Source organism: Echinops telfairi, unplaced genomic scaffold, assembly GCF_000313985.2.
Source record: "Echinops telfairi isolate 266 unplaced genomic scaffold, ASM31398v2 ScPeMD7_7462;HRSCAF=8500, whole genome shotgun sequence".
Classification (NCBI taxonomy): Eukaryota; Metazoa; Chordata; class Mammalia; order Afrosoricida; family Tenrecidae; genus Echinops; species Echinops telfairi.
In genome coordinates, this window is record NW_022111362.1 from 1,886,598 (window position 1) to 1,901,798 (window position 15,201).

Below are 15,201 nucleotides of genomic sequence, written 5' to 3' on the forward strand. Positions count from 1 at the left end.
CCCCCAACCAAGAACCTCTTACCAAAGAAAATGATCACTTAAATATGATAGAGAGAAAAAATATTCCTAAACAAGAAGAAACTAAAGGAATTTGCAAAAACAAGATCATCACTACAATAAATACTAAATGGAGTATGATGACTAAAAAATCAATAATAGCAGTACATACACCTGAGACCAACATACAAGAAACTTCCTCACAAAGCCAGCAAATTCGAAGCAATATCCAAAACAACACAGAGATACAGGCAGAACAAGAAAATCAATTACACCATGGACACACACACTCACATACAGTCACACAAATAAAAAAGAAAACAACAGTAACAAACCCATATATATCTATAATCTCACTGAACATTAATGGACTAAATGCACCAGTAAAGAGAGTGAGTAACAGATGGGATAAGAAAACAAGATCTATCAATATGCTGCTTACAAGAAACACACCTCAGAAACAAAGATAAAAATAGACTAAAAATCAAAGACTGGAAATCAGCATACCAAACAAATGACAACCCAAAAAAAAGCAGATGTGGCCACATTAATTTCTGCAAAACAGACATCAAGGCAGTTGGTATGAGAAATAAGAATGGATACTACATAACGATTAAACATCAGCTCAAGGAGAAATAACCATAAATAAACATGTATGCAACTAATGAAGGACCATTGAAATTCATTAATCAAATCTTCACAGGACTGAAGAGAGATATATATGGCTCGACAATAATAATGGGAGGCATCAATACGCCATACTCAAGGAAAGACAGAAAATATGGAAAGAAACTCAAAAAAACACAAAACAGCTCAGCAACACAATTAATGAACTTGATCTCCACATATTCAGAACACTCTATCCAAAAATAACAAAATAGAGAACACCAGCAGAGGAGAGAGTCAGCAGAGAAGGAGGGTGACCAAGTAGCACACACTCAGCAGAAAAGAGCAAAAAGGAGTCACAGAAAGGGATTTCACTAGGACTTCCAGGAAAATGGCACCAATATAGGATCACTGTCTGAAGAGCTCTCTGTGTGATCACGAGATTTACATATGAGGAGGCAAAGTTGGGGGTCTCACAAAAGCCCAGAGTTCTTTAGTCAGTTCTCCCACTGAGAGCACAGCTTGTCATGAATGTGTGCCCTTATTTTGCCTCCCTTGTCTGTGGGGTGGCAACTCCTGGTCTTTTTCCCTTACCTTTCTCCTCCCCTCCCCCTCCTTCACCCACTGTTCCATGGCTCACCAGCATGAGGAGGTGGCCCAGGACAAACTATCCTTCAGGGACATCCCACAGATGCTCACACGGGCTCCTAGAGACCCTAGACACTGGAATCCTCGGCAGAGTAGAGTTCCCATTGGGGATAATCCATAGCTGAGGCCATCCCCCTACTCTGGTGGCAGGGGCACAACTGGACCCTGCAGATAGATAACCCTAGCGAGTTAGAGAAGGATCCTGCACCAGGGAGACATAGGCACATGTGGAACCCGTAGCACAGCAGGTTCTAGGACAGTGGTTCTCAAACTTCCTAATGCCATAACCCTTTAATACAGTTCTTCATATTGTGGTGACACCCCCTCCCTGCCCCCCCGCAACCATAAAATTATTTTTGTTGCTACTCCATAACTGTAATTTTGCTACTGCCATAAATTGGGTAACCCTTGTGAAAGGGTCATTTGAACCCCAAAGGGGTTGCAACCCACAAGTTGAGAACTGCTGTTCTAGGAGATTGTTATATTTTATCCTGTTTTCTTTTGAGAAAGGAAATATCAAACTCCTAACCCCAGCAGAGGAAATGGAACCCAGACTAGGTAGCCTGCAGAAGGAGAGCCCAGGGACCTTAGCCAGATAACCCTCTGATTCGAAGCCCATCTTCCCTCAGACATCCACTATAATAGCCCATTTCCATCATAGGATCACACATAAGGAGTGGAAAGTTCTGAGTTGTGCAGGAATCCACTATTATAAAAATACTAACAGAGGACTGCACACTCCCTAAATAATATACAGGATTAATAAGGGACTCTGGTAGATTCAATATACCCCTCCCTTACCCCCCAACCACCATAACTTCTGGAACCTGTTTCCTCCATCTCAGTAGCACACACTCTCCTTTAACTTATCAAGTAAATTCACCTATTATAACCCTTCTCTGACTCATTAAATTACTATACTTAACGGGAATGCTTCCCATGATTAATACCACAGCTTAAAACCTACTCCTGAACATTTAGCCCCTAATCTACCTATTAATTCACCCAAATAACACTCCCTCCTCATATACACACAATATGCTCCTCAGAACATTTCTGACCCTCCCATAAACTAAGGAGCCAACTCCTCCTCTCTACACATCCCAAAGTATGATGCACTGCCTTCAGCTCAACCAAGATGTGACGCAAACAACTGCCAACACCAGAAGCTACCATAAATTATCTAGAGAAACAAAAGTCAATTACTGAAGATGACCCAAACCAAAGAGTTTACACAAAAGAAGCAGCCCTTGAAATGCCAGAGAAAGAATTCATGAGAACATTGTTTAGGACCATTCAAGAAATTAGGGGATCAATCCTTAAAACTAATGAAAAAATAGAGATACTAGAATCCTCACACCAAAGGAAAGTCCAGGAGTTAAGGAATGACATAACAGAAATAAAGAAAAAGGTGAATGACCTCACAGTTAGAATGGAAAAAAATCACATCAGCAATCTCAAAATATAACCAAGAAGAATTCTGCAAACAAGAGAAACAATCAAACAAACAAACAATCTGAAGAAACCCTGAGGGTGATGAGAGATCCCATGAAGTGAAAAATATTCGAATTATAGGTGCCTGAATAAAAAGAAGTAAATAAGCCTACAATTAAAATAGTAGGGGAATTCACTGAAGAAAATTTCCCCAATATCACAAAGGAGAAGACGAGAACCATCCAGGAAGCAGAGAGAACACCCATTAGATTAACAACACCGGCAACCCACCCACCCACCCCCCAAAAAAACCACATCAAGACATAATGTAGTCAAATTATCCAATTTTAAGGAAAAGGAGAGAATCATGAGAGGAGCTAGTGAGAAACCAGCAATCACATATAAAGATAAACAGATAATAATAAGCTGACACCTCTCTGCAGAGACCATGCAAGAAAGAAGAAACTGGAGCAACACACTCCTAAAGTTGTTGTTTTTCAATTCAAGAATCTTTTATCCAGCAAAGCTCTCCATCAAATTTGAAGAAGAAATAAAAGTTTTCTCAAATAAGAAAACAGAGAATTTATAAAAACAAACCAGAATTACAAATAATACTTTCCAGTTCTTTATGGGCAGAAAAACAACAACCACAGCACACAAACATGAGACCACCATAGGGTGTGAAGCCCCCCCACAAACCAGCACACTGGCAACAGTACCCAAAATATTACACATACAATGCAGAAACGAAGACAAGAATGAATTCCTCACACACACACACCACCCTATAAAGCAAAAGAAAGGAAAATAACAAATACAAATAGTACGAGATAACAGCAACTAATCTACATTTAGATTTAATAACATTGAGTGTTAATGGTTTAAAGGTACTTATTAAAAGACAAAGAGTAGCAGACTGGAAGACAACAAAATCCATCAATTTGCTGCCTTCAAGAGACACATCTCAAACTCACAGACAAAAAATAGCCCAATTCACCAACCTGAGAACTTTGGTGCAGGGATTACATAGACTATCAGAAAGAGGGAAGAACACAAATACAGATGAGTCATAAATTGACGAGTGGGATATACTGATGATAAAACACCTGTGTAGATCGAAAGAATTCACCAAGAGAGTAATAAGAGATCCCACGGACTAAGAAAACATTTTTAGCAATGACACATCATACAAAGGCCTTATTACTAAAATCTACGATACTCTGCTAGCTTACAAAAAGAAAACAACTAATTTCTAACTGAGGAGGTGGGCAAAGGACCTGAACAGAAGTTTCACAAGGGCAGAAATCCGAATAGCCAATAAACATATGAGAAAATATTCACGATCGTTAGCCATAATTAAAACAACAATGAGATACCACCTAACACCCTCAAAGATAGTCCAATTCAAAAAATCAGAAAGCAACAGTTTTGGAGGGGCTGTGGTGGGATAGGAACTCTCATCCACTGCTGGTGGACCTGTAGGTATGTAGAGCCACTATGGAAATCAATTTCGTGATGCCTAAAACAGATGAAAATTGAGCTACCATACAACCCAGCAATCCCCCCTACTGGGCATATGCCCAGAAGAAGAAAGAAACAAAGCACGGCCAGACAGCTATGCTCCAATGTTCATCACAGCACAGTTCACATTTGCAAGGAAATGGAAACAACCCAAATTTTCATCAACACACAAATGGATTAAAAACTCTGATACATACATACAATGGAATACTACGCATCGCTCAAAATCAGTGTTGAACGCATGAAGCACATCGCCCCATGGGAAGAACTGGAGGAAAATTATGCTCAGTGAAGTAAGCCAAGTACAAAAGGACTACAACATGAGTCCACTGAGGTAAGCTTAAATAAATGCAAAAGGAGCATAGGGAAAAAACTACTGTATACAAACATTCCTGGGATGAGGGCCAGGTAGTATTGCAAGGATCAGACCAAATCCAGGGATACATATGGTAACCAACTAAAGAGGAGGGAAAAAAGAAAAAAAAATGACATAGGTAAGGGGGAAACAGGGCACTAACCCACCCAAGGGAAGGGTATTGTTTATATCTCCACAGGGAAACAGGGACCAGACTCTAACCCAGTGCACCAAGATGTGAATTCAACATACTGGCAGGAAGCAGGGAACCAGTAGAGAGGTCTTAGGGACCAGCCCCAATCCCAACTACATGGACAGCTGCCCCTCCCCCCATAAGAATTTACTACAAAGGACATCACTGAAGCTACAGCTCAGGGAGCGGGACATGTTTGATCAGAGCACGTGGGAGCAAATGAAGGAGGAGGAAGAGAGATTGGAGCACATCCTGGCCCACCAAGCCTTGAGGACGATACCCCTGCTCAGAGCAGCCAATGCACAGAAAGGACCATATGGCTGGCCCCATTATGAGACATGATATCCCTCACTAACCCATAGCCTAACACTGGAGACAGTGTGAGAATTGCACTTGATCTGACCTCACCACACTGCACAAAACACTAAGGGCGTGAAAAAGAACAGCAAGGAGAACAGAGCAACAAAGTCCCCAGGGAATACCAAAATTAGACTTTGGGGAAAGGGCATGGCACCCCATCAGACTCCACCAGAAAACACTCCTAAAGGTCAACAAACAGACCTTGAACTACTTACATGCTTTTTTTTGTCATTTTTGTTGTTGTTGTGTTGTTTTCTTTTGTTGTTTTGTTTGCACTATCTTGTTTTCGTGCATATTATTATCTCTGCAGGTCTATCTAGATAAGATAGGTGGGATAAACAATCTGGAGGGGAAAACAATGGGACTGAGGTTCCGGGAGGAAATGGGAGAAGGGGGAGAGGGGGGAAGGAAGTGGTGTTAAGAAACCCAGGGCCAAGGGAACAACAAGTGAACCAAAATAGATGGTGAGGAGGGTGTAAAAGGCCTGGTAGGGCTTGATCGAGGGCAATGTAACTGAGAGGAAATACTGAAACCCAAATGAAGGCTAAGCATGATAGTGGGACAAGAAGAAAGTAAAAGGAAACAGATGAAAGAACTAGAAAACAATGGACATTTATAGGCGTCTAAATACAGGCATGTACATATGTAAATATATTTATACATGATAATGGGGAAATACATCTATGTGCATATATTTATAGGGTTAGTATTAAGGTCACAGATGGACATTGGGCCTCCACTCAAGTACTCCCTCAATGTAAGAACACTTTGTTCTATTAAACTGACATTCCATGATTCTCACCTTCCAGACATGATCGCTGAACGCAAAGCAGGTACATAAGCAAATGTGGTGAAGAAAGCTGATAATGCCCGGCTATCAAAAGATATAGCATCTGGGGTCTTAAAGGCTTGAAGGTAAACAAGTGACCACCTATCTGAGAAGCAACAAAGCCCACATGGTAGAAGCACACCAGTCTGTGTGATCACAAGGGGTCAATGGGATCAGGTATCAGGCATCAAAGAACAAAAAGTCATATCATTGTGAATAAGGGGAAGTGCAGAGTGGGGACCCAAAGCCCATGTGTAGGCAACTGGACATCACTTTACAGAAGGGTCGTGGGGAGGAGACGATGCAGTTAGGGTGCAGTGTAGCAATGACGTAGCAATACAATTTTCCTCTAGTTTACTAATGCTTCCTCCCCCTCCCACTATCATAATACCAATTCTACCTTACAAATCTGCTAGACCAGAGGATGTACACTGGTACAGATAGGAACTGGAAACACAGGGAATCCAGGACAGATGATCCCTTCAGTACCAGTGGTGAGAGTGGCAATACCAGGAGAGTGGAAGTTAGGTGAGCTACAAATGGGGAACTGATTACAAGGATCTACAGATAACCCTGTCCCTGGGAGATGGACAACCAAAAAGTGGGTGACGGGAGACATCGGACTGCGTAAGACATGACAAAATAATAATAATAATAATTTATAAATTATCAAGGGTTCGTGAGGGAGGGGGTCAGAGCAGGAGAGGAAAAAATGAGGAGCTAATACCAAGGGCTCAAGTAAAAAAGCAAGTGTTTTGAGAATGATGATGGCAACAAATGTACAAATGTGCTTGACACGATGGATGGATGGATGGATGGATGGATGGATGGATGGATGGATGGATGGATGGATTGCAAGAAGAGCTGTAGGAGCCCCCAATAAAATGATTTTTTAAAGTCACTCAGGAATACTTAAAAGAAGTCTTTGAAGATGCTGTGGAGATCATATTAGTCAACAAAGGTGGGAAAAGTAAAGGGATTGCATATCTTGGGTTTAACACAGAAACTGATGCTGAGAAAAACACATGAAGAAAAGCAGGGGACAGAGATCAGTGGCCAGTCCATATCTCTGTAGCACACTGGAGTGAAGAGTCAAAATTAGGGCCATCAAGGTGGGAACTCCCCTTTTAAGCAATCTGTCCTACAGTGCAACAAAAGAGATGCTGCAGGTGGTGTTTGAGAAGGCAACTGCTGTCAAGAAGCCCCAGATCCATAATGGCAAATCTAAAGAGTATGTTTTCATAGAATTTGCTTCATTTGAAGATGCTAAAGAAGTGTTAAGTTCATGTAATAAAAGATAAACCGAAGGCAGAGCAATCTAGTTGGAGTCTCAAGGAGCCAGGGGAATAACAATACACAGGCCAGTCATCCAAAACCATTTGTCAAAGGTCTGTCTGAAGACACCACTGAGGAAACCTTGAAGGAATCATTCTATGGCTCTGTTCAGTCTAAGATAGTCACCGACCAAGAAACTGTCTCTTCTGAAGGGTTCAGCTTCGTGACCTTCAACAGTAAGGAGGATACTAAAGCAGCCAAGGAGGATATGGAGGATGGCGATATAGATGGCAACAAAGCATCCTTGGACTGGGCCAAGCCCAAGGGTGTAGGTGGCTTAGGGGGTGAGGTGAGGGCAGAGGAGGGTTTGGAGGCAGAGGTGGCCATGGCAGATGAGGTGGATTCATTGGCAGAGGCAGGGGAGAGTTTGGAAGGCAAGGTGGCTTCTGGGGAGACAGAGGAGGAGGAGACCATATTCCGAGTACAGAGCTGTGGAGATGACATTTCATCCAATGTATAAATCTGTTTTCCTACAAAATAAACAAATAAACAAGAGAAAAGACATGCCCCTCCACTGCCTTAAACTCAGACTGATGATGGCCCAGACTCCCAAGACTTCACTTCATGCTTTAACTTAACCAGATGAGAAGATGGATATTTGCACGCTAGCTACCCACAATGGAGCAACTTCAAACTCTCTTTCCCAATAGGGTTTTCCAAGGGCACCCCTGATTCCATCTCTCTATCTCTATCTCTATCTCTATCTCTATCTCTCAAGAACTCACATTATCATGCATCTGAAGAACTTGAGTTTTGCTCTTAACCTGGACTTGTCTATCTTCATTTTCACTTCTACTTGTTTGTTGCTGGTAAGTAAGAAATTAGTGGAAAAAAATCCAAGTTATGCCTGTGTTTGGGTCACAGTCAACTTAGGAACTGTTATAAAGGGTACAATTCAGAATCTTCATTAAGTAATGTTTATTTAACATACACATCAATGAATGGGGAAGATAAAACAACATTCAAAGGTACAAAGAAGATATTATTTCCTTAAGAAATAAAAAAATTACGTAGTCCTCATTGTCATTTAAGGCCCAAATAACTCATGTCAACACACAATAACTACATCAGGAATAAGGATAAAATAGAATAAACAAATTACAAAGTGAAATGTTTTCAATTCCAAATCTTCCAAATAAAACTCTGTTCTCTACTCAGCCTGCCTGTGACATGTCCTGGAGAAAGACACAAGAGTCCAACTAAGTCCAGCAAGACCAATGGAAAGGAAAAGTAGGCCCATCTGCTGTGAGTATCTGGGGAGAGTCCTGTCAGTGTGACCTTGACTTCTCTTCTGTAAAATGGGAAAATGATCATCTTGACCTCAGAGATTATTGTAGAAATATATAGGATATAGAAGTACTAAAAAGCATGTCAAAAAATAAATGCACAATAAATATTAGCTAATATTACTACTACATAATCCTAGGGTTTAAAAACACTATTAAATAGGAGAGTTCAAAGAAAGGCATGGTTTGTTTGTTTTTCCAGATATTTAGAACATCAGGTTCGTTAAGTGAGGGAGTAACTACATAAAGGAAAGTAGCAAAAGTCTTATATTCTGAAATTTCAGAAAATGATCAGGGTACTTTATAGTTCAAGAGAAAAGCAACTCAATCTAACTTAAAAACGATCCGAATTCCTAACTGGAAGTCCAGAAATTGACACAGTTGCAGAATTAGTAGATCCAGGGATTCATCAATGCCATAAAGTCTTAAGTTTCTTATTTCTTCCATTTTCATCTCCTCAATTTAAGCTACTCATTTCCTCCTTCTTGTCTATTAAAAGGTCCCAATATTCCAACAAAAACTTCAAGGGGATACCCACACACACAAAAAAAATGGGGGGCGGGGGGAGATCAGTGCTTGTGTGGACCTTTCATAGTACTCATTTTTCCCACTACGCAAGCATCAAGCAATGTGTTCTGAGTTAATACACCCAGTGGCATCACCTGGGAAGGTTCTCACTGGTCACAGTGAATTTTTTTCATTAAAGTAATTTTGCTTGAACCTCATTTGTGGTGATAGCCAATTAAAGAGAACAGCATGCGCCTATGAAATTTTGTTTCCTGCCTGGGGCAAAAAATGCCGCAGAAACTGTTGTGATGTTGAACACAGCATACAAGGACAGTTATGGGAAAAACCCAAGTGTACAAGTGGTTTTCTGGTTTCAAAAAGGGTGAAATGTTGATTGATGACAAATGTCATTCCAGATGTCCATCAACTTCCCAAAAAGACAAAAATGTTGACTCAGTGCATTTGGAGGTCATTCCACTGTTAATCAAGTTTTCTATTTAGAGGTTCTGAAAAGATTGCATAACAGTGTGAAACAAAATTTATAGCAGACACAGGAATGGTTTTGTCACCACAACAATGCACATGCTCATGCTGCCATCTCAGTGCGTCAGTTTTTGCCCAAAAAACAGCTTGCCTTTCTTGCCTCACATATCTTATGCACCTGACCTCACTCCATGCAACTTCCTTTTGCTCCCGCAAATGAAGAGGGACATGAAAGGACAGTGATTTGGTGATGTTGAAGAGGTAAGGAAAAAAAACTAGGAAGGTACTGTCAGCCATCCAAACAGATGAATTTGAAAATGTTTCCAAGAATGGAATAGCAGATTTTACCAATGTATTGTGTAATAAAGAGTAATTTGAAGGTGATGAGGTTGTTTTGTACAAAAAAAGTTAAATACATAGCTTTGGGGGGCGGGAAATCCAGTTTGGGGGAATAGCCCCTCATACAACAATTCTTCTACCATCTTCCTTATTCATTGTCTAGCTTTCACATGCATATGCAGTGAATCTCAATATTAGAAGAGTAGAAATTCTAAAGAAAATATGGGCTGTACTAAGATAAGTATTATTCGGGGAAACCTGTGATTGACATCCTCAGTGGTTATTATTGTAAATTTTCCCTGACAATTACACCCCATTGTTTGTGTAAATAGCATCCAGCTACAAAAAGATTGATTTTTCACAAGTGAATAATTCAGGTACTGTGATATGGAGTTAGCCTACATTGGACCAATATACCTCTCACAACAGGGCTCTAATAAATAGTTCCAGGGGCTAATCAAAGACAATATTAACAGCAGATCCTTGTGCCCCAGGTGTGTGAGGGGGAGGGTGTTATTGATAAGACCTCTCTAGCATACATTAACAAGGAGGTTTGAAAGGGAGCCAAAGGCATATTTAAAAAAAAAAAACAGATCCAGGAATGGGTTTTGGGCTTGCACTAAATCCTAGCTCCAACTTAAGTACAATTAGTTCTTAAATTATGGCCCTGCTGGGTACTAGCACTCAGGAAGGGAGTACAGATGATATGGGCATTATAGCAAAGTTTGGTGAAGAAATTAGATGGTACCCAGATATCAGATAAAATAGTTTCTGGGGTCTTAAAGGCTTGCTTCATAACAAGCAGCCATCTATCTAAATGCGATGTCAACTAAGTCTACATGGAAGAAGAACACCATCATTAGTCACCAAATGATCATGAATCATATAATCCAAACTCAAATGAGGGATTGGTATAAGAGTCTAAATTGTGAGAATCGCGTTTTCAGAAGGCTATGGATGACAGTGGGAGCCCAGGATACATTTTTGGAAACTGCAAAGGCAATAAGCTTCTGGTGATCTCCCTCTATCCATAATAGAGGGATGGGAGGAAAGCAGTTACTAAAACGAGTTCATTGGACAGATGAGTACAGAAGATCAAAGGGATAAACTTGACTTGAATTTTTAAAACCTTGTCAGTTGATCCCCTCAGATGCACATTTGATCTGATCTGGTTTTCAATATTTTCTGTATTTTTGTTTGTTCATATTGGGGTTTACTCAGCTATGTTATATCATTGGATCACCCTCTTGAATTTGTGTCATATGTTTTTCTGTTTTTCAGTATATGAAACCCAGGATTGATAAACCTTGAGGGACAGCAAGTAGAATAAGGATATCTGTGGGTGGGGTGCAGTGGCAGTTGGTGGGGAAGTATGTAATAGAGAGCCAATGTCAAGAAGTCCAGAAAGGAAAAGAATGTTTAGAAACTGATTGTAGTAGCAATTGTACATTGCTACTGCTTGATGTTATTGAACTATGGAATTATATGATATATGTATTAACTCCGAATTAAAAAATAAAAGAAAGAACATCTGAGCCACATGATTCAACCCATGGCACTCCTCTCTCAGAGTGTGTTTTTCAGGACCCTAGTGCTATAGAGTTGATTAACTTTCTGACATACATCCTTTATGAAAAATTCTTTATGTGTGAAGAAGCCAATTCTGCAGGAAAGGTGATCTGTGAACTGTTTTGTTCAGAAACTATCCACTGGTCTAATTGAATACCCAGAGAAAATAATAGCTTATCTTGTCCCTCTCACCCAAGTGTTTCTGTCCTGTGCAGCAAGAAAATCCAAGTTAAATGTTCATTAGGGTTGAATGTCCATAAGATGTTTATCTACAAGTCAACTAATTAGCTGCATCCAAGACAAGTGATCTAGTCAGGGCCTCCAGGGCTAACTGACCCAAGCTCTGCTCTGTTGTTCTTTGCCAACATTCTGTGTAATGTGTAAATAAACCAGTTTGCTAAATTCATCCAAAATTATGACAAAAACAGACATTTTTCCAAGTCTGGATTATTTCCAAAGATGAGAAAGTCTAAAATATAAAATATTACAATGTTTCAAAGAAAGTAAAAAGGGTTTAATTAGGCGAAAATCATGCAAGTTTCTAAAAATCCCTACACAAAATTAATAATTCCCAAGAGTGTTTTGTTTAGTTCAAATTCATGACTTATGATTACAAAACCATTTGTATAAAATCTCCAGGGATTCCATATAATGAGAGAGGTCAGTGCATAACCACGTGTGTTGTACTGTTTGGAGTTCTAGTCAAAGTCTTCCACTTGTATTGAGAGCTCTCTCAACTTCATCTGGGGTCACTGATATAGCTTTTATCTCCATATGTAACCTGGAGTAACAGTAACTACAGGCTGGGCTTTTTTTCACCAAAATTCAAAAAAACACCATGAATAAGAAAGAAGCTGAAGTTAGAGTGAAGTGTTGCCTGATTTAGATAGAATGATGGAAAATCAGGCCTTGGAGAAAAGACTAAATATACTTCTGCAAGATTCTATTTATTTGTTTGTTGCTTTTTATTTTCAAATGGGTGAAAGTTTACAAAGACCAGTTTTTCTTTCAACAATTCATACAAATTTGTTTCATATGATTAATCAATAAATTCCTTTGTTTCATTTCCATTCCTCCTTCTTTCCTAACCCTTCTAAACTCTGGCCTTGAGTGAATCGCTACCCTTTTGCTCTTAAATGGTTGATTATTCTAAGATGTGTGTATCGTACCTCCCTAGTGCTAATGTTCCACCTTAAGGACTTATCTATTGTTTGACCCATGGATGTGATTCCATTTCCAGGTCTGAAGAGTGACTAAAAGACAGAGTCTTAGGAGTTCCAACAATCTCTACATGATCAATAAATCTGGTCTCTTTTATGATTTTGTGTTTTTTCTGTAGTTTTATCCCACTCTATCCAGAACCTTCTAATGTGCTCTTTCTAAGTACTTGGTATTGGTGGCCAGGTCCCATCTAGATCTGATCTCAGGATAATGGGCATTGAAGTTCATGTAGTCCATTTGTGTATTATACTAATTATTTCCATGCATCTTCAATTTTCATCACCTTTTTTCTCCAGACAAGAAGCAGCTAACAATTTCACCTTAGATGGTTGCTATGGTAGTTACATAATCAGGTGTCAATTTGGGACTTGAGAGGATTAAGAGTGAAGGAATGGAGTCCAGTCTGTCAAACGGGTCATAATCAATGAGGCCTCTGTAAGGACATGGCCTTCTCCTGAGAATTCTGGGAACTCCTGTACTTCCTCCTTGAAGGCGGAGACACACTGTCTCTCTGCTCATTCCCTGAGAGACACTCTACTAACAAGACACATGGCACTATCCTGATAGACCCTGTGTCCTGCGAACTGGAGGAGCTGTGGGGAGACCCCTGCCAGTGCTGAGATACTTCTACCACCACTGGATCAACAAGACTTTCCACCCACTGACCTGTAATCTTCCTGCATTCGGCATCATTGCATGTTTCGTGTCTGAAAGGACTTTATTATAAATTGGTATCGGACAGATGGGTTAATATTGGACTTATGGACTTGTTCTGGACTGGGCTGGGATGTTTTCTCAATATTCCATTGCTCTTGTGCCTAAAGCTCTTTCTTATATACATATGTGTGTTTATGAATTTGTTTCTCTAGTCTATCCAGACTAATACAGCTGCTCACTAGCTTTAAAAACTCCAGTCACTACTCATCAAAGCAGGATGTAAAACGCTGTCTATTTAAATATGTTATATCAATTATGTTGACCTTGGTGTCCCCTGAGCCTATGGTCCTGAGTCCACAAGCCCATCAACTCATTCCCTCAAGGTGTTTGGTTATGTCTAAGAAGTTTTCATAGCTTTGCCCCATGTATGCTCCACTACATTCATAGATACATTTGTAGTAAAATAGCCTTTGTAAACATATATACATATATTTCACACCCTCTCACACATTGAATCAGCCTATCCATGCATATATTCATAAATCACCATTATTTCAGGATTGTGTGTGAAACATTATTTACCTCTGTTGCCTTTAACTTTTGCACTCTTCCCAGTGTCTTCTCCACACCCATCATTTATTGCTGGTCTTCCTCTTATTGCTTTTCCTTTCACCCAAGTTAGCAGGTTTCTATCCTCTAGACAGTAATAAGCCCTCCTTTACCTTCTCACCCCTAGAAACCGTCAAAGTATGTTTCTTTTAGTGTGAAAACCTTTCTTGACTTTTTACAATAGTGGTCTCATACAGCCTTTGTCCTTTTGTGTTTAACTATTTCACTTAGATAATGCCCTCCAGGTTCAACAATGTAAGCAGCTGTTTCTCCGCTTCATCATTATCCTTTAATGTTGCATAGTATTCTATTATGTGAATGTACTATAGTTTGTATATCCATTCTTCCATTGATAGGCATTTAGGCTGTTCAGAATAGTGCTGTCATGAATATGGGTGTGCATATAACTACTCATGTTGCAGCTCTTTTTTCTCTAGGATATATTCCAAGTATAGGAGTTACTAGGCCATATGGTATTTCTCTTTCTAAATTTTTGAGAAAGTGTCATACCATTTTCCACAGTGGTTGTATCATTTTACAGTCCCACAAGCAATGTAACAGTACCTAATTTTTTTAACTTGGCTATTAATTGTGGGGTAAAATGATACCTCATTGCTGTTTTGATTTTGGATCACTCTAACAGATAATGAAGAAACCGTGGTAGTGTGTTGGATTACATTTGACTACTAACCACCAGGTTAGCAGTTCAAAACCACCAGCTGGAGGAAAGGCATGAGGTTTCCAACGACACTAGGATTTACAGTTTTTAAAACCTGGAGAAGCAGTTCCACTGTTTCCTATAGTATTGCGACGAGTTGGATTCACTTTGATGGCTGTGTTTGGCTTGTTGGTTTAAAGAATAATGAAGAGCCTCTGGTGGTGCTGTGACTAAGCATCAAACAGCTAACTGCAAAATCGGCAGTTTAAAAATGTTTTGAGAATGATGAGGGCAATGAATGTACAAATGCGCTTTACACAATTAATGTGTGTATGGATTGTGATAAGAGTTGTATCTGCCCCTAATAAAATGATTTTTTTTAAAAAATAAAATAAAAAAAGAAAGAGGCCATTAGCACAAGGCTACAATGGTACCCAAGGATTCACCAACATGTGGGGCTTAAAACAGGACATCACAAATAAAGGATTTTGTCACCCAAAAAAATAAATAAATAAAAAATAATAATAAACCCACTATCTGCTCAATAAGGAAAATATGAGGCTGTCTGCTCCTGTAAAGACTGATAGTCTTGGG

At 39.7% G+C, this 15,201-nt stretch overlaps 1 pseudogene; it reads left to right on the forward strand.

Moving 5' to 3' along the window:
- Nucleotides 1-6,837: 6,837 nt before the first annotated feature.
- LOC101641687 lies at nt 6,838-7,719 on the forward strand (annotated as a pseudogene).
- The last annotated feature ends 7,482 nt before the right edge of the window (nt 7,720-15,201 follow it).